The 23,599-nt window shown below is 39.9% G+C and overlaps 1 protein-coding gene and 1 pseudogene across 1 annotated transcript in view; one reads left to right on the top strand and one right to left on the bottom strand.

Annotated features, from left to right (window-relative positions):
• The window catches only part of LOC103285419 (NKG2-A/NKG2-B type II integral membrane protein-like), a 42,789-nt gene that overhangs the window by 2,537 nt on the left and 16,653 nt on the right, over positions 1 to 23,599 (bottom strand). The window lies entirely within an intron of this gene.
• Positions 623 to 7,543, top strand: LOC129149892 (syntaxin-7-like; annotated as a pseudogene).

Genomic DNA, 23,599 nt, shown 5'->3' with positions numbered 1-23,599 from the left:
AATAAAAAAATAATCTACATATATGCATAGATACATACATATCTGTGCATAATATCTATGCACATTCACAGGCTGATACATACACCCACTCAGGGAGAAGGGTCACCCCTTATTGCCTAATTCTTTGCTCACATAAAGAAATAACACAAAGAAAAATATTCAACCTCTAATATCCTGGAAGTCATTGAATGAAACCACTTTTTTTTTAGAATAGCAATGGGATTTCGTCTCAACATAATAGAGCAATAGGAATTTTGAGATAATTGGCAATAGTGGGTATGGTGACTTTAAGTAAATACTTTTTCATATTGTTGCATAAGAAGAAATACTTTTTTATAATTATCTGTAAATATTTATTGCTCATTTTATAATATACTAGAGGCCCAGTGCATGATTGAATCATGCACGTGTAGGGTCCCCTACACGCTTTCGCTTTCGATCACAGGGGAGCTGGGTGCCTGTCCGCTGGTGCACCAGGCCTTTCAGAAGCCTCCACCCCGCCGGAGGCTTCTGAAAGGCCTGGTGCCTGACTGGACAGGCACCCAGCTCCCCTGCTTTTGATGGTCCGCAGTGGGACATGAGCTCGCTGCCCCAGAGGCCCCTTCTGTGTCGCAGCACAGCCATGGCGCAGACACTGAGCTCGCACCCCTGCTGGCAATGTGAGCTCAGTATCCCGCTGGCCCAATCGGCTACCCCGGCCACCCTGAGTCCTGCCCCCCCCGCGCCCCCTGCCCAATCGCAGGCATAGCAAAGGTATGGTCAATTTGCATATTTATCTATTATTAGGTAGGCTGTTCTCTTCCCTCAAAAGGCTACTGTAATTTTTGCCCAGCTTAGGATAGAGACAAAATATAAATCTCTCCCACTTGTAATTGAATTATAGCAAAAATATCTCCAAATGATTGTGTCAAATTACTAAAGTTCATCCCACATTCTGTCAATAATTAACTCTGACTCACACAGATATTGTATCCTTCTAATTATTATTTTCTTCATTACTAAACACTATTTATTGCATCCATCAAACATGCTTCTAATGCATAGTAATTAAGAGTGTCAAAAGGGGAGACAGAGAATTTAATAAAACAAGGTACCTTCCAAAATATCTAAAATCCAGTAGAGAAAAAAACAGACATGTAAAATATAACAAAGGACAATGATTATTATCCAGTGAAACCACCAGTCTGCACCAGAAAATGAATCTAATGATTGATAATGCTGCACCAAAATAGATTTAGAAGATATATGTGTTGGTCCCATATTCTGAATAAGTGGGACATATTTAAATGGCTTTTCTATAGAAATCTTGGGGTTGTTGCATAATAAATAACCTTGAGTGTCAATTAAGAATGTATTACTCTGGGCTCCCAATCTATCCTTACTGCCCTTTGTGAGTTAATGGTGCTAGGTCTTACAAACCTTTTCTTCCCTGTCAGCTCACCTGATGTTTTCCCAGGAAAAGGCACTAGAGAGACGTGCCAGAGAAAGGGCTCTTCTTTTTCATTTCATGGTGTGTTCTCATTTTTGGCTACAGAGATGTGGTGAAGAGCTGCACGCAAGCAGGAAGTTCCTGAGGTGTTCACCCCCCAGCAAGTGTTTGTGGCTGGTCACAGTTCCCTCTCCTCCAGCCTATGCCAGCTGACATGTGGCAGGGAGGCCTTCCTGCGTGTTAGTCATAAGTTGAGACCATCCTCACCAGTTTGGGCCAGCAGACTTGGAACTGCTCTGTCCTACCACAGTCCAGTGAGCATACCTGCCATAAAGCTTTCTGTAGTGACACTGACTTCAGTGAAGTCTAAAACTTGGCACCCATGTGATTTCCATTTTGGTAATCTTCCTTAGGCTTAGGGTATATTTTTGTAATTTTCTTTTATTCCCCTCTCCTCAGGCTCTCGCCAACAAGTAGTTAATAATTCCTTGAATCCAACTTTCCCTACTTTTTCGCTCCTGACTCAACACACTTATACACCTTGTAACCCTGGGATGTTCAGCCCCCATTTTGAACATTTAAAGGCTAGGTCAAGTAAATTAATTTGAAAATATTTGCTCCATTATTCATGTTATTGCAGACTTATATAGAACAGTTCTTTTTTATTTTTTATTGATTTCAGAGATGAAGGGAGAGGGAGAGAGAGATAGAAGCATCAATGACGAGAGAGAATCATTGATCAGCTGTCTCCTGCACGCCCCCCACTGGGGATCAAGCCCGCAACCTGGGCATGTGCCCTTGACCAGAATCAAACCCGGGATCCTTCAGTCTGCAGGCTGACACTCTATCCACTGAGCCAAACCAGGAAGGGCAGCAATAACAGTTCTTGATATTATAATTCATAATATGTACATGCTTTATTTTAGTGAATATCAGAAGTTTTAAAAGTGTACAATATGTAACTGGATATATACTTTTAAATTAATATATAGATTTAAAAATAAATGTGTAATACCAAGGGTGAAACATCAGATAAACTATAGACTTTGAAATAAAAGTTTATAATGATTTTAGAGAGAGGAATAGAGATAGAAACATCCATGAGAGAGGACATTGGTAGGCTGCCTCCTGCACACCTCCTAATAGGGAATGAGCCTGCAACCCGGGCATATTCCCTGATTAGGAATTGAACCGTTGACTTCTCGGTGCATGGGATGATGCTCAATTACTGATCCACAGCAGCCAGGCCAAACTGTGGACTTGAAGAGCTATGAAGAGTCAAAGTAGAATCATTCTCAGTAACAAATGAACCACGGTGGTGAGTGATGTTGATAAAAGGGGGGCTCTGCTTGGGTGGAGACAGAGGAATAAGGGAAATCTCAATACCTCCCTCTTAATTTTGTTGTGAACCTAAAGCTGGTCTCAAATTAATATCTTAAAAAATAGTTCCACAAAAATAATTGCAGTGCTTTTAAAGAAACTAGAAATGTATTATTTTTAGATGGTGGGAGTACCATTATACTAGATTTAGGTAAGCTAATGTGGCTGGTGCTTACAAACATAGCTATGTTTTGCTAAACAGGATTCAGAAGAGAGCATGTGTTTGACAAGGATTTTGTTAAGATTTGCAAATGCACAATTCTTATGAAATCCTGAAGTTATTGCGGATCTGAAATACAGAAATAAGATATCATTAGTCTGATCATATATAACTTCATATTTTAATGAATAAACTCTTTACAGTAATATTTACATATCTAAATCTGAACACCTCTTATAATTTTTCAACAGAAACATTAGGTTTAAGGGAAACACTCGATTTAATAGACTCTGAATTTAATGGACAAAATTTCAGGTTTGTATATCATGTGTGAAATTAACACCTTGCTAATTTTAAAATGTTTTAATAAAAGGTTTACTTATAATTAAATTAACAGGTTAATTTTTTGTTCTTAATTCATTATTTTTTTAAAATTTTAGTAACTAGGCCATATGTTGGAAAAAACAATGTAGTAATTTCACTGACATAAATAAATATTACATCTCTACTACTAGAGTCTACATATCTAAATCCAAGGGTGAAAGCCCCTAAACAATGCACTGCTAATGGTTAGCCCAGGATCACACCACATCGCCTGTGGTAACTGGTGCTGTTGCCCTGTGGCCTGACTCTCTGCAGTTGTAAAGCCTGAGGGCTGAAGCCACACACCAGCCAGCACATTTGTTTACAGGTCATGACTGGTGAATGCACGCATTTACTAGACCTTTTCAGTATAAATTTTAAATTACAGTAGCACATCCAGAAAGCCTGTTTGTGAAATGAAACTTTTCAAATGTACTTCACTTTAATTACACAAATGTGTCATCGTAAGTACAAACAGGTAAACTAATTTGTCAATTTTTGAACATATATATTTGTAAAACCTACTTTCTAACATAATGGCTTTTGTCTCTAGTGGATATCTCCTTGCCTGAATTAGTATGCTATACCAAAGTTTTACTGTATTTACGTAATCAGTCACGCATTGACTTTCATTTCTAAGATTAATTTCTGACTTAAAGCATGAAGACATAAAATATATAAGTTCTCAAGAAACTTACATTTCAGAAGAGAAAACTAAGCCATTTTGCCACACCCACAAATTATTAGTGTTTCTGTGGTAGAGTTGAATCCATGATAATTTAATGAAAATGTTCAAAAAATTCTATGAGACACAAAATTTTATGAGAAATTAGGTAACTGAATTTACACAAACAACTAAGTTGGTTTACTGCATTTAGTTAAATGCACAGCCCACAACACCTGATGCAATTAGTGAATAAGCAAACCACCCATGTCTCACATTGCAGAAATTGTTGTGACCCCACCCAGCTGGCCCAGGATATGCAATATCCAGAAGATCCCACAATGTTCCGTGGAAATATAGGGTCTTTGAATCAACTTGAAACACCTCAAGATTCATGTGAATTGAGGCAACAGCTGCAACAGAAGCAGCAGCATCCTAACAAACTTGCCAAAGGAACAGAAAAGTATATAAACAAATTGGAAGACAAAAAACATATAATATTTATTGATGCAGAAAAAGCAGCTGATAAAATCCAACACCCAACTTTGATAAAAACTCTTTTAAGGCCATAGATGACAAACCTACAGCCAACATCATACTAAATGGGCAAAAACTAAAACCATTTCCCATAAGAACAGGAACAAGACAAGGATAACCAATTTACCACTCTTATTCAGCATTGTACTGGAAGGCCTAGCTATAGTGATCAGATAAGAAGAAATAAAAGGCATCCAAATTGGAAAAAAATAAGTAAAGCTGTCATTATTTGCAGATGATATGATACTGTACATAGAAACCCTTAAGATTCCACTAAAAGACTATGAGATTTAATAAATGAATTTGGCAGCATAGCGGAATACAAAACTAACACCCAGAAATCTATGTCATTTTTATACACCAAAATGAACTCACAGAAAGAGAAAATTTTAAAAAATCCCATTTACGATTGGAACAAAAAAAATTAAGATATGTAGGAATAAACTTAACTAAGGAGGTAAAGGAACTATACTCAGAAAACTACAGGATATTAAAAAAGGAGATAAAGGACCCTAACCAGTTTGGCTCAGTGGATAGAGCATTGGCCTACAGAAGGAAGGGTCTCAGGTTCAATTCCGGTCAAGGGCATGTACCTTGGTTGCGGGCACATCCCCAGTAGGGGTTGTGCAGGAGGCAGCTGATCGATGTTTCTCTCTCTTCAAAGTTTCTCTCTCATCAATGTTTCTAACTCTCTATCCATCTCCCTTCCTCTCTGTAAAAAAATTAATAAAATATCATTTAAAAATAGAGATAGAGAAAGATATAACAAGTGGAAGAATATACTGTATTCATGGATTGGTAGAATCAACATCATTAAAATGTCCATACTACACAAAGCAATCTATAGATTCAATGCAATCCCTATTAAAACAGTACATTTCACAGATCTAGAACAAATGCTCCAAAATTTATGTGGAAACAAAAAAAGATCCCAAATAGCCACAGCAATCTTGAGAGAGAAGAACAAAGTTGGAGGGATCACAATACTAGATATTAAATTATACTACAAAGCCACTGTAATCAAAACAGCTTGGTACTGGCACAAGAATAGAAATATAGATCAATGGAACATAATGGAGAACCCAGAAACTGACCCAAACCATTATCCTCAATTAATATTTGACAAAGGAGGCAAGAGCACACAATGGAGTAAAGAGCATACAAATGAGTAAAAACAACCACTTCAATAAATGATGTGGAGAAAATTGGACAGGTACATGCAAAAACAAAATGCAACTAGACCACCAGCTTACACCATACACCAGAATAAACTCAAAATAAATAAAAGACTTAAGTGTATGTCGGTAAACCATAAAATCTTAGAAGAATCCATAGGCAGCAAAATCCTGGACATCTCTCATAGCAATATGTTTGTGGATACATCTCCAGGGCAAGAGAAACTAATGATAAATAAACAAATGGGACTGACTACATCAAAATAAAAAGCTTCTGCACAGCAAAAGAAACCATCAACAAAATGAAAAGGGATCCCACTGCATGGGTGAACATATTTGCCACTGATACATCTGATAAAGGGTTAATATACAAATTATATAAGGAACTTATACAACTTAACAAAGGGAAGACAAACAATCCAATTTAAAAATGGACAAAGGACCTAAATAGACACTTCTCCAAAGTTGACATACAGAAGGCCAAGAGACAAATAAAAAACTGTTCAAAGTTACCAATCATCAGAGAGATGCAAATTTAAATGACAATGATGTATCACCTCACACCTGTCAGAATGACTACCATCAACAAACCAACAAAGGACAAGTTCCTGGCCAGGATATGGAGAAAAGGGAACCATAGTACTGCTGGTGGGAATGCAGATTGGTGCAGCCACTATGGAAAATAGTATGGAGTTTCCTCAAAAAGTTAAAAATTGCACTGGCACTTGGACCAGTGATCCCACTTCTAGGAATATATCCCAAGAAACCCGAAACACCTATCAGAAAGAATGTATGCACCCCTCTGTCATAGCAGTGCAACTTACAATAGCTAAGATGTGGAAAGAGCTCAAGTGCCCATCAATAGATGAGTGGATTTGAAAGGCATAGTATATTCACAACATGGAATACTATGCAAGAGTATAAAAGAAGGATTTCTTACTCTTTGAGACAGCATGGAAGACCTGGAAAGTATTATGTTAAGCAAAATAAGCCAGTGAGAAAGATAAGTATCATATGATCTCACTCATATGTGGAATCAAACGAACAAAATTAAATGATGAACAAAACAGACCCAAAATATAAAAGGATAGAATAGACTGATGAATCTCAGAGGGAAGGCTGGGGTAGGTGGGTGGGGAGGGAGAGATTAACTGATAAACTTATATGCATATATGCATAACACATGGGCACAGACAATCGTCTGGTGAAGGCCTGAAAGTGGGAGTAGGGTGGTGGGAGTCAATGGGGGAGAAGACAAGGGAGACATCTGTAATACTTTCAACAATGAAGATAAATTAAAAAGTGAAAAGAGTTTGGATCTCTGCCCACCACCCCCAGTGGACAGTGTCAAAGGAAAATACAGAAGGATCACTTAGTTAATGTTGAGTTCACATCACTGACAAACTTTCTGAAGGACCAGAGGCAAGCTGATGAGAAATAGAGTTTGTTGCTAAAGTGGGAGCCAATTCCGGAGAATTTGGTAGTTTTCCTGAGGAAAGCTCAGAAGAAAAGAATCTTATATCCTGGGAAAGCCAAAGTCAACCTCAGGAGCAGGTGCAGGATGAGGAAATTAGGGAGGATGACCTTTGCCTTACTCATGAGAGTCTTCTGTTAGGTAATTTGAAGCTGATATTATGGATATAAAGGACCTATTTAAAGATTTGTGAATGATAATTCATGAGCAAGGAGATGTGATAGATAGCATAGAAGGCAAAGTTGAAAGTGCAAGAGTGCATGTCCAATAAGCCAACCAACAACTGTCAAGGGCAGCAGAATATCAGAAAAAGGATTCCTTCATGTTGTTGTGCGATGCACAAGCCATTAAAAAAGTATAGACACCTACAAGTGGCTAGCAATGAAGAATGGAACAAAACTCTTAACCTTTATATTTTAAGTGACTATATTATAATTATTTTGCCTCTGGTTTTAATTTGTATGTTGAGATTTTGGATGCAGTTTCCGGTAATAATAAACAATGAGAATTATTTTTGAGCAACTTTAAAAAAGATTTGTCAGTTACAATTGATATCCAATATTGTTTTGGTTTCAGGTGTACAGCATGTTGATTGGGCACATGTATACCTTTTGAGGTGAACACCCCAATGGGTCTGCTACCCATCTGACGCCATGCATGGTTATTAGAATATTGTTGACTATACTAGTATTCTCTATGCTGTACTTTGTTTCACCATGATTTTATTTACAACTGAATTTAAAATACCCCTTTTGGATAAAAGTTTCAAAATGTATAAACTTTTATTTTGTCACATGAAAAACATTTTTTAATTTGTTCCCCACCCCACACCATATATAAAATCCAATTGCAGATACATTAAAAATTAAAATGCAAGAAACACAATTTAGAAAGGTTTAGAAAAAATAAAAATATATTTAGTAAAGTATTTTAATATAAAATCATGAGTCATAAAGAAACATTAATAAATTGGACTGTGTTAAAATTTTAAATATCTATTTTTGAAAGTATCAGGGAAGAAGCAAAAAGGAAATATCACAAACTTGAAAATGATATTTGCAATAAACAGAATCAATAAAAGAACGGAATACACAATGTGTTTTAAAAACACTGACAGTCAATAAGGAAAAGACAAATAACTCAAAAAATAATAAAAAGTCATAAACAGGTATTTCATGGATGGCAATTGCAAATGCTTAATATAAAAATGTATAAACTTTTAAGCTGTTCTTCATTTCCATATAGAGGTAACCATTTTGTACCATTAAAAAAGGAATTACATTTTCCAATTAACTCACTTGCCTTTTTAATCAATGTTGCTTTAATGCATTAATCTGAATACTCTGAAGATAATTATCTTAATTCATGATTTACATTGTATCACATTCTTACATTGCAGTTTGAAACTGAAGGCAATGTTTTATATGGCAAACTATGAGACTTCAAATGGGAACAAATACTGTATAATATTGAGTAATTAAATAAATTGTAATTTGCAACCAAAACAATGATGATTTTAAAAATGGAAAACAAAAACAAATATATTTTATTTTATACTCTTTCAATTTGTAATATATTATTATACAATGGACACATTAGGAAAATGTATTAGTACAGTGGTAGGCAAACTCATTAGTCAACAGAGCCAAATATCAACAGTACAATGATTGAAATTTCTTTTGAGAAACAAATTTTTAAAACTTAAACTTCTTCAAAATAGACTCGCCCAGGCCATGGTATTTTGTGGAAGAGCCGCACTCAATGGGGCCAAAGAGCTGCATGTGGCTTGAGAGCCGCAGTTTGCCGACCACTGTATTAGTACAATTAAGTGAAGAGAACAAATGGACAAAAATAACAATTTCACAGCTCTGAAAGTTGATTGAGATTCAGGTAAAAATAGAGCAAATTTGTGGTCATCTAAGGCTGCTCCCATGTCTCCTCTACCCCCCAACTCAGCTCAGTGAGTAAGAATTGTAATTTTTATAATTTTGGGAAGGCTGCAAATATCAATGGTATTATTGCCATAGGGGAAGACTTGATAAGCAGTAGACAGGGTTGTTAGGTTGCCCACTACTAGCATTTTTGAGCTCGAAGTGCTGAATTTACTAGTTAATAAATGAGGGAAATTATCCTTTTCCTAGACAGAGGCTGTGTTCTCCATTTTGTCAGGCACAGTGCCAGCCATAAACATAACTAAAAGGAAGGTACTAAAAGTAAGAGTGCAACAGAAGAGATCACATTAGCTCTCTGCATATGCTTGACTGATAGGTGGAAAAATTGGCACATGTATAGAAGAAACAAAGATGATATAATAAAAAAGAAAAGCCAAAGAGGACTTGAGAACTGATTTCAAAATCATGAGCACTTCCCTACACACACACACACACACACACACACACACACACACACACACACACATATCAAGTAGCAGAGGGTGAAAGCCATACTGATTTGACATATTTGAATACATTTTTAAAAATCATTGGTTATCCACTAAGCTATGCATTCACAAGGATAATTTATGGTAAGTAAGACTAAATATAAAAATAAATAATAATTTTAAAAACTGAGTAAGCATACTTCAAAAGAGAAGGTTCTACACTAAAAGTTTATTAAAGTTACAAAAATCTAAGGAAGATGAAGCAGAATCCATATTTACTATAATATATTATCAAAAATATGTACTTTCCAAAAAAGTTGGACATTCCCCTAGGGGCCCCAGATTGCAAGAGGGTGCAGGCAGGCTGAGGGACCTACCTCACCCCGTGCACGAATTTCATGCACCGGGCCTCTAGTATATTATAAAAATACTATGTTTAAATAACTATAGGAAAATATGATGGCAGCCCTGGCTAGTGTGTCTCAGTTGGTTGTAGCATCATCCCATGTACCAGAAGGTTGTGGGTTCAGTTCCCAGTCTGAGCACATACCTCGGTTGTGGGTTTGAACCCCAGTTGGTGCACATATATGAGGCAACTAATGGATCTATCTCTCATCTTACCTTATAATAGAGAAACATGCAAATTGACCTCACCTCCGCTATGCCCATGATTGGGCCTGCCAGAGGCTGGGGGCGGGACTCCGGGTGGCCCATCCGGCCGTTGGGAAGACCAAGATGGCTGCGCCCAATCCTGTAAGTTCCGGGGATCCGCATGGCGATCGCCACAGGGGGGGGCGTGTCGGGCCGAGCCCAGCGCTCTGTGGGTGTCCGCATGGCGATCGCCACCTGGGAGGGCGTGTCCGGGCCGAGCCCGGCGCTCCCTGGGTGTCTGCATGGCGATCGCCACCCGGGGGGCGTGTCCGGCTGAGCCCGGCGCTCCCCGGGTGTCCGCATGGCGATCGCCACCCGGGGGGCGTGTCCGGGCTGAGCCCGGCGCTCCGTGGGTGTCCCGGGGGCGATCGCCACCCCGGGGGCGTGTCCCGGCGCTCCCCGGGTGTCAGCATGGCGATCGCCACCCGGGGGGCGTGTCCGGGCAGAGCCCGGCGCTCCGTGAGTGTCAGCATGGCGATCGCCACCCAGGGGGCTGTCCGGGCCGAGCCCGGCGCTCCCCGGGTGTCAGCATGGCGATTGCCACCCGGAGGGCGTGTCCCGGCCGAGCCCGGCGCTCCGTGGGTGTCCGCATGGCGATCGCCACCCGGGGGGCGTGTCCGGGCTGAGCCCGGCGCTCCGTGGGTGTCAGCATGGCGATCGCCACCCCGGGGGCTGTCCGGGCCGAGCCCGGCGCTCCGTGGGTGTCAGCATGGCGATCGCCACCCGGGGGGCTGTCTGGGCCGAGCCCGGCGCTCCGTGGGTGTCCCGGGGGCGATCGCCACCCCGGGGGCGTGTCCCGGCGCTCCCCGGGTGTCAGCATGGCGATCGCCACCCGGGGGGGCGTGTCCGGCCGAGCCCGGCGCTCCCCGGGTGTCCGCATGGCAATCGCCACGGGGGGCGTGTCAGGGCCGAGCCCGCGCTCCCCGGGTGTCCGCATGGCGATCGCCACCCAGGGGGCTGTCCGGGCCGAGCCCCGCGCTCCGTGGGTGTCCCGGGGGCCATCGCCACCCGGGGGGCGTGTCCGGGCCGAGCCCGGCGCTCCCTGGGTGTCCGCATGGCGATCGCCACCCGGGGGGCTGTCCGGGCCGAGCCCGGCGCTCCATGGGTGTCAGCATGGCGATCGCCACCCAGGGGGCTGTCCGGGCCGAGCCCGGCGCTCCCCGGGTGTCAGCATGGCGATCGCCACCCGGGGGGCGTGTCCGGGCCGAGCCCGGTGCTCCCTGGGTGTCTGCCTTGACAAAAGCTTTCCACATCTCTGTTTATTCTTTTGAATCCATAAAACGACCTTTAAAAAAGCATGGGGGCCAGCTAAGAAAGAATGCACTTTCTGGCCAGAGCACGCTGGATTCTTTTGCCCAACAGGTTAAAGGGAGCAGAGCTGGCACAGTGGGAATGGCCCTGGTGCCCTATGAGGAGACCGGGGGAATGGGGTTGCCGAAATTCCCTAAGCCTCTTGCCACCTTCTCCTTTGCAAACCACACCATCCAGATCCACCAGGACTGGAGGCAACTGGGAATCACAGCCGTGATTTGGGACATGGTAAGCAAATCTTGAGGGGCCTCTGAAAACACCTGCAACTGATTATAAGACTGGTCTTTATTTAAAAAGAAATAAAAGAACAGCTTTGTTGAGAAATACCCATATACTGTACATGTCACCTAAAGTGTACAATGAACTGTTTTTTTAAAGTAAATTCAGAGTGGTACAACCATCACCATGCTCAATTTTTAAATATCTTCGTGACCCATCCCCTCCAAAAAAAACTTCTACCCACTGGAATCACTTTCCTGATCATCTTCCCCAAAATAGATTGCACTTTAAAGGTGGGTAAAGGAAAGTTGAGGGAAGTTAAAACACTGCACAAAGGATATTGTAAGATGACAAAGCCCAAAGTGAAGATCATGTGTTTTCTTTAAAATATATATATATATTTAAAATTTCAGAAAGGGAGAGGGAGAGAGAGATAGAAACATCAATGATAAGAATCACTGATCAGCCGAAACTGGTTTGGCTCAGTGGATAAAGCGTCGGTCTGTGGACTGGAAGGTCCCAGGTTCGATTCCGGTTAAGGGCATGTACATTGGTTGAGGGCACATACCCCGGTGGGGGGTGTGCAGGAAGCAGCTGGTAGATGTTTCTCTCTCATCGATGTTTCTAGCTCTCTATCCCTCTCCCTTCCTCTCTGTGAAAAATCAATAAAATATATTTAAAAAAAATAAAAAAGAATCACTGATCAGCTGCCGCCCACAGGCCCCTTACTGGGGATTGAGCCCGAAACCCAGGCATGTGTGCCCCTGATCAGAATCAAACCTGGACTCTTCAGTCCACAGGCCGATGCTCTCTCCATTAAGCCAAACTGACCAGGGCCATGTGTTTTCTTCAAGTTCTGCGTGATTGTAATGGTCCCCAAATCTATACTAATAAAAGGGTAATATGCTAATTAGAGTGGTTGTCTTCTGGACATCTTTCCAGACAAAGCCGCAGTGGCTACAGAGGCCAAGGCTCAGGCAGCCATAACCACCTGCAGTGGCAGCAGCATTGGGGTTATGGGGGTGGTGCCTCCAGAGGGAGGCCAGACGGGGGGCCAAGGCACAGGCAGTTTGGGGTGATCAGGCTGATAGGGGAGGGCAAGGTAGGGGCAATCAAGCTGGCAGGAGATCAAGGTAGGGGCGAGCAGGCAGGCAGGCAGTGGGGTTAGGGACAATCAGGCAGGCAGGCAGGTGAGTGGTTAGGAGCCAGTGGTTCCAGATTGTGAGAGGGATGTCCGACTGCTGGAAATTGGACATCCCCTGAGGGGTTCCAGATTGAAGAGGGTGCAGATTGGGCTGAGGGGCAAACCCCCCCTACCCCCCCCTCCCACCAGTGCACGAATTTCGTGCACCGGGCCCCTAGTATAATATAACAGATTGTGTTCACAAACTTTGACTAACTTCTAAAATAATCACTAACACCCAAAATGAGATATTAGACTAGGTTAACATTAATAAATTCAGGTCATTTAAAGACTCCAATATGAGACTAAAAATGTAAGTAACAGTCAAAAAAAATTCTTTTGCATTTATAAATTTAAAAAAGAGCTCATATAGAAAATATAACCACTTCTAGGAAGGAAAATAACAGGCAGCACACAGGACATATGGTAGAGAGACATGAACAGGAACTTCTCATTCTCTCGATACATAATTCCATAAGAAGTAGTGCCCAGAAAGAAGTGTTCTATCCATTAGTAATCAGAAAAATGCCTATTTATGTCAAAATGATACTTTTATATAATGATCAGAATGTATAGCATTGAATGTTCTGGCAGTACTTAATCTTGGGTCATGGAATTTTTTAATAAAATGTGTATTTGCATAATAAACTAGAAAATGTTGGGATAATCTAATAAATTTGGCATATACATATATTTATGACCCTGTAATTTCATTCTGATTCATAGAGGACAATAAATTTTAACTATCTACATATGCAATTATAATCATACAAGAGGCCCGAAGCACAAAATTCATGTATGGAGGGGGGGGTGCAGTCTCTCCAATCTGGGACCCCTCAAGGGATGTCCGACTGCCCTTTTGGGCCCAATCCCACAGGGATCAGGCCTAAACCAGCAGTCAGACATCCCTCTCACAATCCAGGACTGCTGGCTCCCAACTGCTTGCTTGCCTGCCTTCCTGACTGCCCCTAACCACTTCTGCCTGCCAGCCTGATCACCCCCTAACCACTCCCCTGCCAGCCTGATTGATGCCTAACTGCTCCCCTTCCAGCCTGTTTGCCCCTAACTGCCATCCCCTGCAGGCCTGGTGACCGCTAACTGCCCTTCCCTTCAGGCCTGGTCCCCCCCAACTACCCTCCCTTACAGGCCTGGTCCCTCCCAACTGCTCTCCACTGAAGGCCTGGGTCCCCCCCATCTGCCCTTCCCTGCATGCCCAGTCACCCCCAACTTCCCTCCTCTGCTGGCCTGGTCCCTCCCAACTGCCTTCCCCTGTTGGATATCTTGTGGTGGCCATCTTGTGTCCACATGGGGGCAGGATCTTTGACCACATGGGGGCAGCCATCTTGTATGTGGGAGTGATGGTCAATCTGCATATTACTCTTTTATTAGCTAGGATAGAGGCCTGGTGCACAAATGGGGGCCGGCTGGTTTGCCCTGAAGAGTGTCCTGGATCAGGGTGGGGGTTCCCTTGGGGCGTGGGGCGGCCTGAGCAAGGGGCCTGTGGTGGTTTGCAAGCTGGCCACACCACCTGGCAACCCAAGGGGAGGCCCTGGTATCTGGAGTTTATTTAGCTTCTACCATTGAAACTTTGTAGCCTGGAGTGGAGCCAAGCCTTCTGCTTGCTCCGTGGCAGCAGCCATTTCTGTTGGGATTTATCTTCTATAATTGAAACTTTGTAGCCTTATACGGAGGCCTGGGTGGGCCTGGGTGTGCAGAAAGCTTGGCTTCCTCTATTGCCAGGGCAACCCTAGCCTCCCACTCTTTCCAGCTCTGTGGCTGCCGCCATTTCTGTCTGGATTTGTTTACCTTCTATACTTGAAACTTTGTAGCCTTGAGTGGAGGCCTAGGCTGGCAAGGGCAGGCAGAAAGCTTGGCTTCCTCCATTGGCTGGGAAACCCAAGCTGCCTTCCTGTTCTCTATGGCTGTAGCCATCTTGGTTGGGTTTATTTGCATATTCACTCCTGATTTGCTGGTGGGCATGGCTTATGGGTATAGCAGAATGATGGTTAATTTGCATATTACTCTTTTATTAGGTAGGATAATTATACTAGAGCCCCGATGCACAAAATTTGTCCAAGGGGCTCAACTCTCGCAGCCCCGACTTTGTCCAGAAGGTCATCCAGCCGAAACCAGTTTGGCTCAGTGGATAGAGCGTTGGCCTGCGGACTGAAAGGTACCAGGGTCGATTCCGGTCAAGGGCATGTACCTTGGTTGCAGGCACATCCCCAGTAGGGGGTGTGCAGGAGGCAGCTGATCGATGTTTCTCTCTCATTGATGTTTCTAACTCTCTATTTCTCTCTCTTCCTCTCTGTAAAAAAATCAATAAAATATATTTTAAAAAAAAAAAAGGTTGCCTGGAAGGTCATTCAGCTGTCTGCTCTAATTAGCATATTATGCTTTTATTATTATAGATTTGCTACTGGCCCAGTGCATGAAATTTGTGCACGGAGAAGGGGTGTCCTTCAGCCCAGCCTGCACTCTCTCCAATCTAGGACCCCACAGGGATCAGTCCTAAACTTGCAGTCAGACATCCCTCTCACAATCTGGGACTGCTGGCCCCTAACCACTCACCTGCCTGCTTGCCTGATTGCCCCTAACCACTCTGCCTGTCAGCCTTCTTGCCCCCAACTGTCCCCCTGCCAGCCTGATCACTGCCAACTGCCCCCCATGCTGGCCTGCTTGCCCCCAACAGCCCCCCACTGCTGGCCTGCTCATCCCCAACTGCCCTCCCCTCCTGGCTGATTGTGCCTAACTGCCTTTGCCTCGGTCCTGCCTCCATGGCTTTGTCCAAAAGGACGTCTGGAAGGTCTCCCTGAAGGTCTCCTGGTCTAATTAGCATATTACCCTTTTATTAGTATAGATACATTATTATATTATTATAAATATAATATTTATAGTATATGAATATAGTGTATTATATTTAATATTTATATATAATATAAATTGTTTTAAATACAATATAATATTTTTAAAAAGGCAGAAGGTTTTTCATAAAATAATTATTCATAATACCCACATATTAAAAAACAACTATATTCTGGGTAGAACAGAATAAAAATGTCATGTGCCTATAATACAGCAGTGAAAATTAACAAATTACAGATAAATGCGATAATATGGAGTGATTGCAAAAATATCATATGAGTGTTAAAGGAGACACACAGGAGAGGGGCTACTGTGGACTAGCAACTCCTATTTCATGATTTATAATTATATGAGTCATTTAAGTTTTTAATTAATGTGCACAATCATGATACCTTCAGTTTCCTTGATGTATAGTAAAATCAAGTAGCAAAGTTCACTTTAGAAAAAAGCACTTATAGAAGCATGCTTGTCTATAAAATAAAATGGAAACATTTAAATCTTACCGTTTCTTCTTCATTATCTATATAAAGCAGGTTAGAGTTCTTAGAAGCACAGGCCAGCAAACTCTCATTCCATGGCTTTTTTTCAGTACTAATGTAATAGCAATTGTTGGAATACGTAAACCACTCCAGTGGACAATGACCACAATGATTTTCTAAAGAAAAATTATAAATGTTTAACCGAACACAAATTGAATTAAAAATTAATATACATAAATGCACAAATACATACATATCTGTGCATAATATGGATGCACAGTCACAGGCTGATACATATACCCACTCAGGGAGAAGGGTCACCCCTTATTGCCTAATTCATGCGCTCACATAAAGAAATAACACAAAGAAAAATATTCAATCTCTAATATCCTTGAAATCATTGAATGAAACCACTTTTTTTTAGAATAGCAATGGGATTTTGTCTCAACATAATAGGAATTTTGAGATAATTGGCAATAGTGGGTATGGTGATATTTAAGTAAATACTTTTTCATATTGTTGCATAAGAAGAAATACTTTTTTATAATTATTTTTGAATACTTATTGCTCATTTTATAATATATATTCTCACCCTTGAAAGAAGTCTATTGTCATTTTTGCCCAGCTTAGGATAGCGACAAAATATAAACTTTGCCAGTATCAGAACTTTGAAAATTATTATGTACCTTTCAGGATCTTTGTTTTGGGGGATGAATTGTTCTTCTCCAGTTTCCCAGTACCTTAAAAAATAAAGGTAATTGTTTAAAAAGTAATTAATCTAAATAAAACATGAAAACTTTTGTTTTTAGCTTGAAGTCTTTTTAAATATGGTCTATCATTAGAATTATCTGTAACAAAATTGATTTTACTAAGAAAAATGAATAAAGTAATACAGACTTAGGGGGAAATATTTTAAAAGACTATGAGAACAAACTTTACCATCTCTTATAATATTGACTTACCCAATATCAAGAATTAATTTGTATTTCTCAATAAAGTCTTTTGGATTCCTATAAAGTAGGTATTCAAGTTATGAAATCAGAATATATAAATATGTGTAAAATATTTTCTACAAATCATTCTATCTCTATGCATTTGACAAATTCAACAGCACATTTATCTAAATGTAGACATTAAAATTAGAATTCTATTCTGTAATACTCTATTATGAAATTCATAGAGGCATTCAGATTCTTTAAAATTATTTTTCTTAAAATCTTCCAAAAACTTACAAGGCATAAAATGTATCACTCTTACTACACTGTACATCAAGATAAGGCAGATAACTCCCAGGATCCCAGCAAAGAGCTTCTCTGGAGGTGATGGTGAATCTACAGGAAGAGAAAGGAGAGATGGAGACATTATTTAGACAATTTATATATAAGAGAACCCACATGCACAGCGAATCATATATAAAGTTGAACCCCAAAACCATATCTACCAGTGGAATCTTTCTCTCAGATGTACCATTCCATTTTCACGATTCTCCATGAGTTGTTGGTCAAAGACGACACCTTACAACAATGCCTGAATGGAATTAGCCCTCAGATTTCATATTAGAATACTGTGTTCCAACTTCAAGCTCTGACCCTTACAAATGAAAAAACATGTGAGCTAATTCCCTACTCTTTTGCACACCTCTATATCCCAGCTGCACCTCCTAGAACCTTTATACTGTGTGCCTATTAAATGTGTCACCTTTGCTTTAGTCATCCTTGTAATTCCACTGAAGATCTTAAAAAGCACTTGAAAGTTTATTCCCACATAGAATACTTATTGTTCAGTTGGTACAAAGGAGCTTTTCATGCCCTTACCTTTCACTTGGTGTCTCCTTAAGTCCTTAGCCAGATTCATTTCTGAGCCATTTTCTTGTTGGACATCCATCTCTGAGGCTGAGTAATGAAGGGGTGGTGCCTATGGTAACAGTACTTAAGTAATTAACAAATGATGTGAACAATGACAAGACCCCCAGGGTAGTCTTTGGGGGTGGAGTGTGAGATAAGTAACAGTACTCACTTTGCATTTGACCAGTGTGAAGTCTTGTTCTTTTTTACGTAGAGATTTAAATGTGTTTCATGATAGAATAATAGTTCTTAAAATGATATTCTATGTTTGACATAATATTATTGGTTGAAGCAATGAAAAATAAGAAGTTACCGAAGAATAAAGAAATTCAGAATAATTATAACATTATTAAAGTGAGAGTACACTGAAACATTTTAATACAGTTAGAATAACTGTGAAAATTTAAATGCTATATAAAAAAAAGCAATGCCCTAATTTTTATGACAATTTTTAAATTAAGTAATAATCATATTGAGCTTTAAAGTTGGGGGAAGAGTAGTATTAGAATATATAGTACTTTTCTGTAATAAATTAATTTTATTTAGTCACTTATATTTATTTATTAAAAGGGCAGATGATATTTTAAAATCAATTGTTACTTTAAATAATTGTGGAGTTCTGAGAAATCATTGTAATTTAAGAAAATATTTTCTATGCTGAAAAATGCTATATCACACACTAAAAGTGTCCAAAACTTACAAATAATAAAAGCAATAGAACGTTAAAGAATTTTTAAAAATACTAACTTTACACAAGTAACTTACAATTTATTTAATGGTTAAGATACGAAACCATAAAATGATTAATAAATGTGTATATCATTTATGGATGAACAAAGTTGATGCAAAATTCCATAAAGGACCTACGGCTATCAAAGTCAGTGTGTAGGCAAATGTAATAAATCAGATTATCAATAATTCAGTCAATGTGCTCTGCAGTCAGTGAGATCTATAATAAATTCTGGCTTTGAAATTGATAGTGTATTACCTTTAAAAGTTATTTAGTGCTTAACAACCTAGCTTAATAATCTAAGGTGGGAATAAAAATATGTTAAGATACAATGCATGTAAAGATAACAATCTGACATTTATAAACTCTCAATATGTCACTTGTTTTAATTATTTTAACACAATTGCATTGTTACTATTTCTGATTCTTATCAGACAATGAAAACATAATTCATTAGACAGGAGTCTCTTATCAGTGTGGCATCTTTTTGCATGTGTTGTTCAATTTCTAAAAAGTATTTTGATTGTTTATAATTAAGTTTAAATATTCAACCACAAAGATTTTTAAAAGTTTACATAAGCATTTTACTGAGACTACTAAATCCTGATTTTCATTGCAAGTCACACTGATTTTATTTAATTGAAGTGTATGTATGAGGAATTATGTTTTACCTTCATGACTTGATGAATTCTTGTTAAGAATTTATTTTTTAAATCTCGGATAAAAATGAAATAATATACATTTATTATTATATCTATTAATTACAACATCCAATGAGATTTTATTGAAGTTATACTGATTTTCAAGCCCAAATATACATGTATGTATGCTCTTAAGTCGTTTTGTACAGGCAAAACTTGAATATTTTAAGATATCTACCAACATATTTTATATTTTACTCTTTTTGCCCTCAATTGTACAAATAAGGATACCAATGTTTTCTTTTATTTGATTGTATGTGAATTGTACTTCAGTAGTACCACATCTAGCATTTGTAATTTCCCATTAAATGAACTGGGCCAGTAGAGAGACAGGAGAGTAGACACACATACCTCTGGGAGCCAAAAAGTTATGAATCCTTAGTGGGAGGCCAGGTCACTCCTGAAAACAAACAATGTCTGTGATCTCCACAGACTGTCCTGTGAAGACTGGGAGTGAATCAAAAGAAGAAAAAAGTAGATTTCTCATCACTGTGTCACTTAGAGTTTGAACAGGAAATTCTTACACTTGGGCAATTTTGAAGATGATTTATCTCATCACACATCTTCCTAATATAGGAGACTTTGAGCTTGTAATGCGTCACTTAGTTTGTCCATTGGTAAGTGCCTCTGAGAAATTATTTTCATATTCTAAAAGATTTCTGGGACAAAAGACTTGACCACTCATGCTGTTAACTTATTTCATCTTAAATCACAAAATCTTAGGCCTTGAGAAGAGTATCTCAGATGTTTAAGTTCTACTCTTAGACAAGGTTGCCAGGGGGTGTGGCCCTCATTTTATTCATACACTCATTATGTTATTTTAATTATAAAAGAATAAATCTAAAACCATAATTCCATTAACAATAGCTACTTAATGATGTTTGTCACTAATATTCTGAAGATTTATTACATTTTCTACATATAGTAACTGTCACAAATATTTATTCTCAAATATATCTTCTCACACTCTCTTGTTTTTAAAATTGCTGTATTTAATTTTATTATTTATATATTAAAAATATAAATTTTCCTGATATTAATAAATGTCTGTGAAGGATAAGACATTAGGCAACACTGAACTATACCATAGTGTATAAAATTGAAATATTAAATAAATACTCATATTATTTATTAATTCATATTCAAATTATAATTAGTAGTTTGTATTTTAATAGAAATATTTGTTGTAAATGACAAACACCCAAGTCTAACTATGTAGGAGGAAAACAAATATAATTTTTAAGAATTTCACTTGACCATAACTGGGGAGGCAGAAATAGTAGACTTTGAAAACACATGTTAAATGACACATGAACATTAGAAGAAAGAAAATATTACATTTAAATTATCTATTGTGTATCAGATAGAATTTTTTCATCTTTCTCATACTACATCAAGAAAAGAAGAAATGTTTATCTTCATTAGTAAGTAAATTAAAATCGGGAGTATGAATCCAGCAATCTCATTTCTGAATGAGAATCCAAAGAAACAACACAATTATTTTATAACGAGAGGCTCGGTGCATGAAATTTGTGCACAGGGCACTGTCCCTCAGCCCAGCCTACACCCTCTCCAATCTGGGAACCCTCGAGGGATGTCCGACTGCACATTTAGGCCCAATCCAGGTACGATCAGGCCTAATGTACAGTCGGACATCCCTCTCACAATCCAGGACTGCTGGCTCCCAACTGCTCGCCTGACTGCCTTCCTGATTGCCCCTAACCGCTTCTGCCTGCCAGCCTGATCACCCCCTAACCACTCCCCTGCCAGCCTGATTGATGCCTAACTGCTTCCCTGCCATCCTGTTTGCCCCTAACTGCCCTCCCCTGCTGGCCTGGTCACCCCTAACTGTCCTCTCCTGCAGGCCTGGTCCCCTCCAACTGCCATTTCCTGCAGGCTTGGTCGCCCTCAACTTCCCTCCTCTGCTGGCTTGGTCACCCTTAACTGCACTCCCCTGCAGGTCTGATCATCCACAACTGCCCTCCCTTGCAGGCCTGGTCCCTCCCAACTGCCCTCCCCTGCTGGCCATCTTGTGGTGGCCATCTTCTGTCCACATGGGGGCAGGAACTTTGTCCACATGGGGGCAGCCATCTAGTGTGTTGGAGTGATGGTCAATCTGCATATTATTATTTTATTAGATAAGATAGAGACCTGGCGCACGGGTGAGGGCCAGCTGGTTTGCCCTGAAGGGTGTCCCTGATCAGAGTAGGGGTTCCCTTGGGGCTTGGGGCGGCCTGGGCAAGGTGCCTATGGTGGTTTACAGGCCAGCCACACCCCCTGGCAACCCAAGCGGAGGCCCTGGTATCTGGGATTTATTTATCTTCTATAATTGAAACTTTGTTGCCTGGACTGGAGCCAAGCCTTCTGCTTGCTCCGTGGTGGCAGCCATTTCTATTTGGGTTTATGTATCTTCTATAATTGAAACTTTGTAGCCTTACACAGAGGCCTGGGTCTGCCAGGGTGTGGGGAAAGCTTAACTTCCTCTATCGCCAGGGGTAACCTTAGCCTCCCGCTCTTTCCAGCTCCGTGGCTGCTGCCATTTCTGTTTGGATTTATGTATCTTCTATCATTGAAACTTTGTAGCCTTGAGTGGAGGCCTAGGCTGGCAAGGGCAGGCAAAAAGCTTGGCTTCCTCCGTTGTCCAGGAAACCCAAGCCTCCCTCCTGCTCTCTGTGGCCGTAGCCATCATGGTTGGGTTTATTTGCATATTTGCTCCTGATTGGCTGGTGGGCGTGGCTGGTGGGCGTGGCTTGTGGGTGTAGCAGAGTGATGATTAATTTGCATGTTACTCTTTTATTAGATAGGATTTTTAATTTATTGATTGATTTTCAAAATAGAGACAGGAAAGAGATTAGATAGATAATACAAAGAAATCAACTTGTTTGATTCTTTTTAATATATTTTAATTAATTGATTAATTAATTAATTTAATTTTTTTTACCGTTTAAATTTTTTTAATAAATTGACAGAATTGTGCATCTATTACAAAAAATACAACACCTAAAAAACAAAAAACAGAAAAGCATTGTTTGATTCTTTTTTTTCTTTATTGATTAAGGTATTACATATGTATCCTTATTCCCCCATTGCCCCCTACTCTCCCACTCATGCCCTCACTCTCCCTGTTGTCTGTGTCCATTGGTTATGCTTATATGCATACATACAAGTCCTTTGGTTGATCTCTCACCCCCACCCACCCTCCCCTAACTTCCCTCTGAGGTTTGACAGTCTCTTCGATGCTTCTCTGTCTCTGGATCTGTTTTTGTTCATCAGTTCATGTTGTTCATTATACTGCACAAATGAGTGAAATCATATATGTGCCCTGACCAGGGATCAACCAGTAACCTTGGTGTATGGGTACAATGCTCTAACCAACTGAGCTATCCAGTCAGGGCAACACAATTATTTGCAAAGAGATATCTGTACTCACATGTTCACTGAAGCATTATTCACCATAATTAATGTTAGAAAGCAACCTAGGTATCTTCAATGGATGAATGGATAAAGAAAATGTTACACACAGAGGATTGTTATTCATCCATGAGAAAAAGAAATTTCTGTGATTTGTCATAAGGATGAACCTGAAGGCAGTTTGCTTAGTGAAATAAGCTAAACAGAGACAGTAAAAATACTGTATGGTATCATTTATATGTAGAATTAAAAACTATGAAATTCATTAAAAAGTGGTTGCCAGAAGTTGGGGGAAGGTGGAGAAAATAAGTGAGGTTGGTAAAAAGGTACAAACTTCCAGTTATAAGATGAATAAGGCCTAAGGATCTAATCTATTACAGGGTGACTAAAGTCAATAACAGTGTACTTTATATTTAAAATTTACTAAGAGATAGAACTTAAATATTCTCACCAAAGGGCAAAAAAAGTAACAAAATAAACCACAGATTATAAAAATTTCAATTGAGAGGCACACTTACTGAATTTGAAAAATCCTAAAAGAAAATTCTATAAATTGGTTGTTACAACATTGTCATGGGAATGTAAAACTTAGGGAATATAGTCCATAATATTGAAATAACTATATATGTTGCCAGATGGATAA

This window comes from Eptesicus fuscus, chromosome 7 (genome assembly GCF_027574615.1).
Source record: "Eptesicus fuscus isolate TK198812 chromosome 7, DD_ASM_mEF_20220401, whole genome shotgun sequence".
Lineage (NCBI taxonomy): Eukaryota > Metazoa > Chordata > Mammalia > Chiroptera > Vespertilionidae > Eptesicus > Eptesicus fuscus.
The sequence above is the reverse complement of the archived record's forward strand: the minus strand, read 5'-3'. Positions and strand labels throughout refer to the sequence as shown.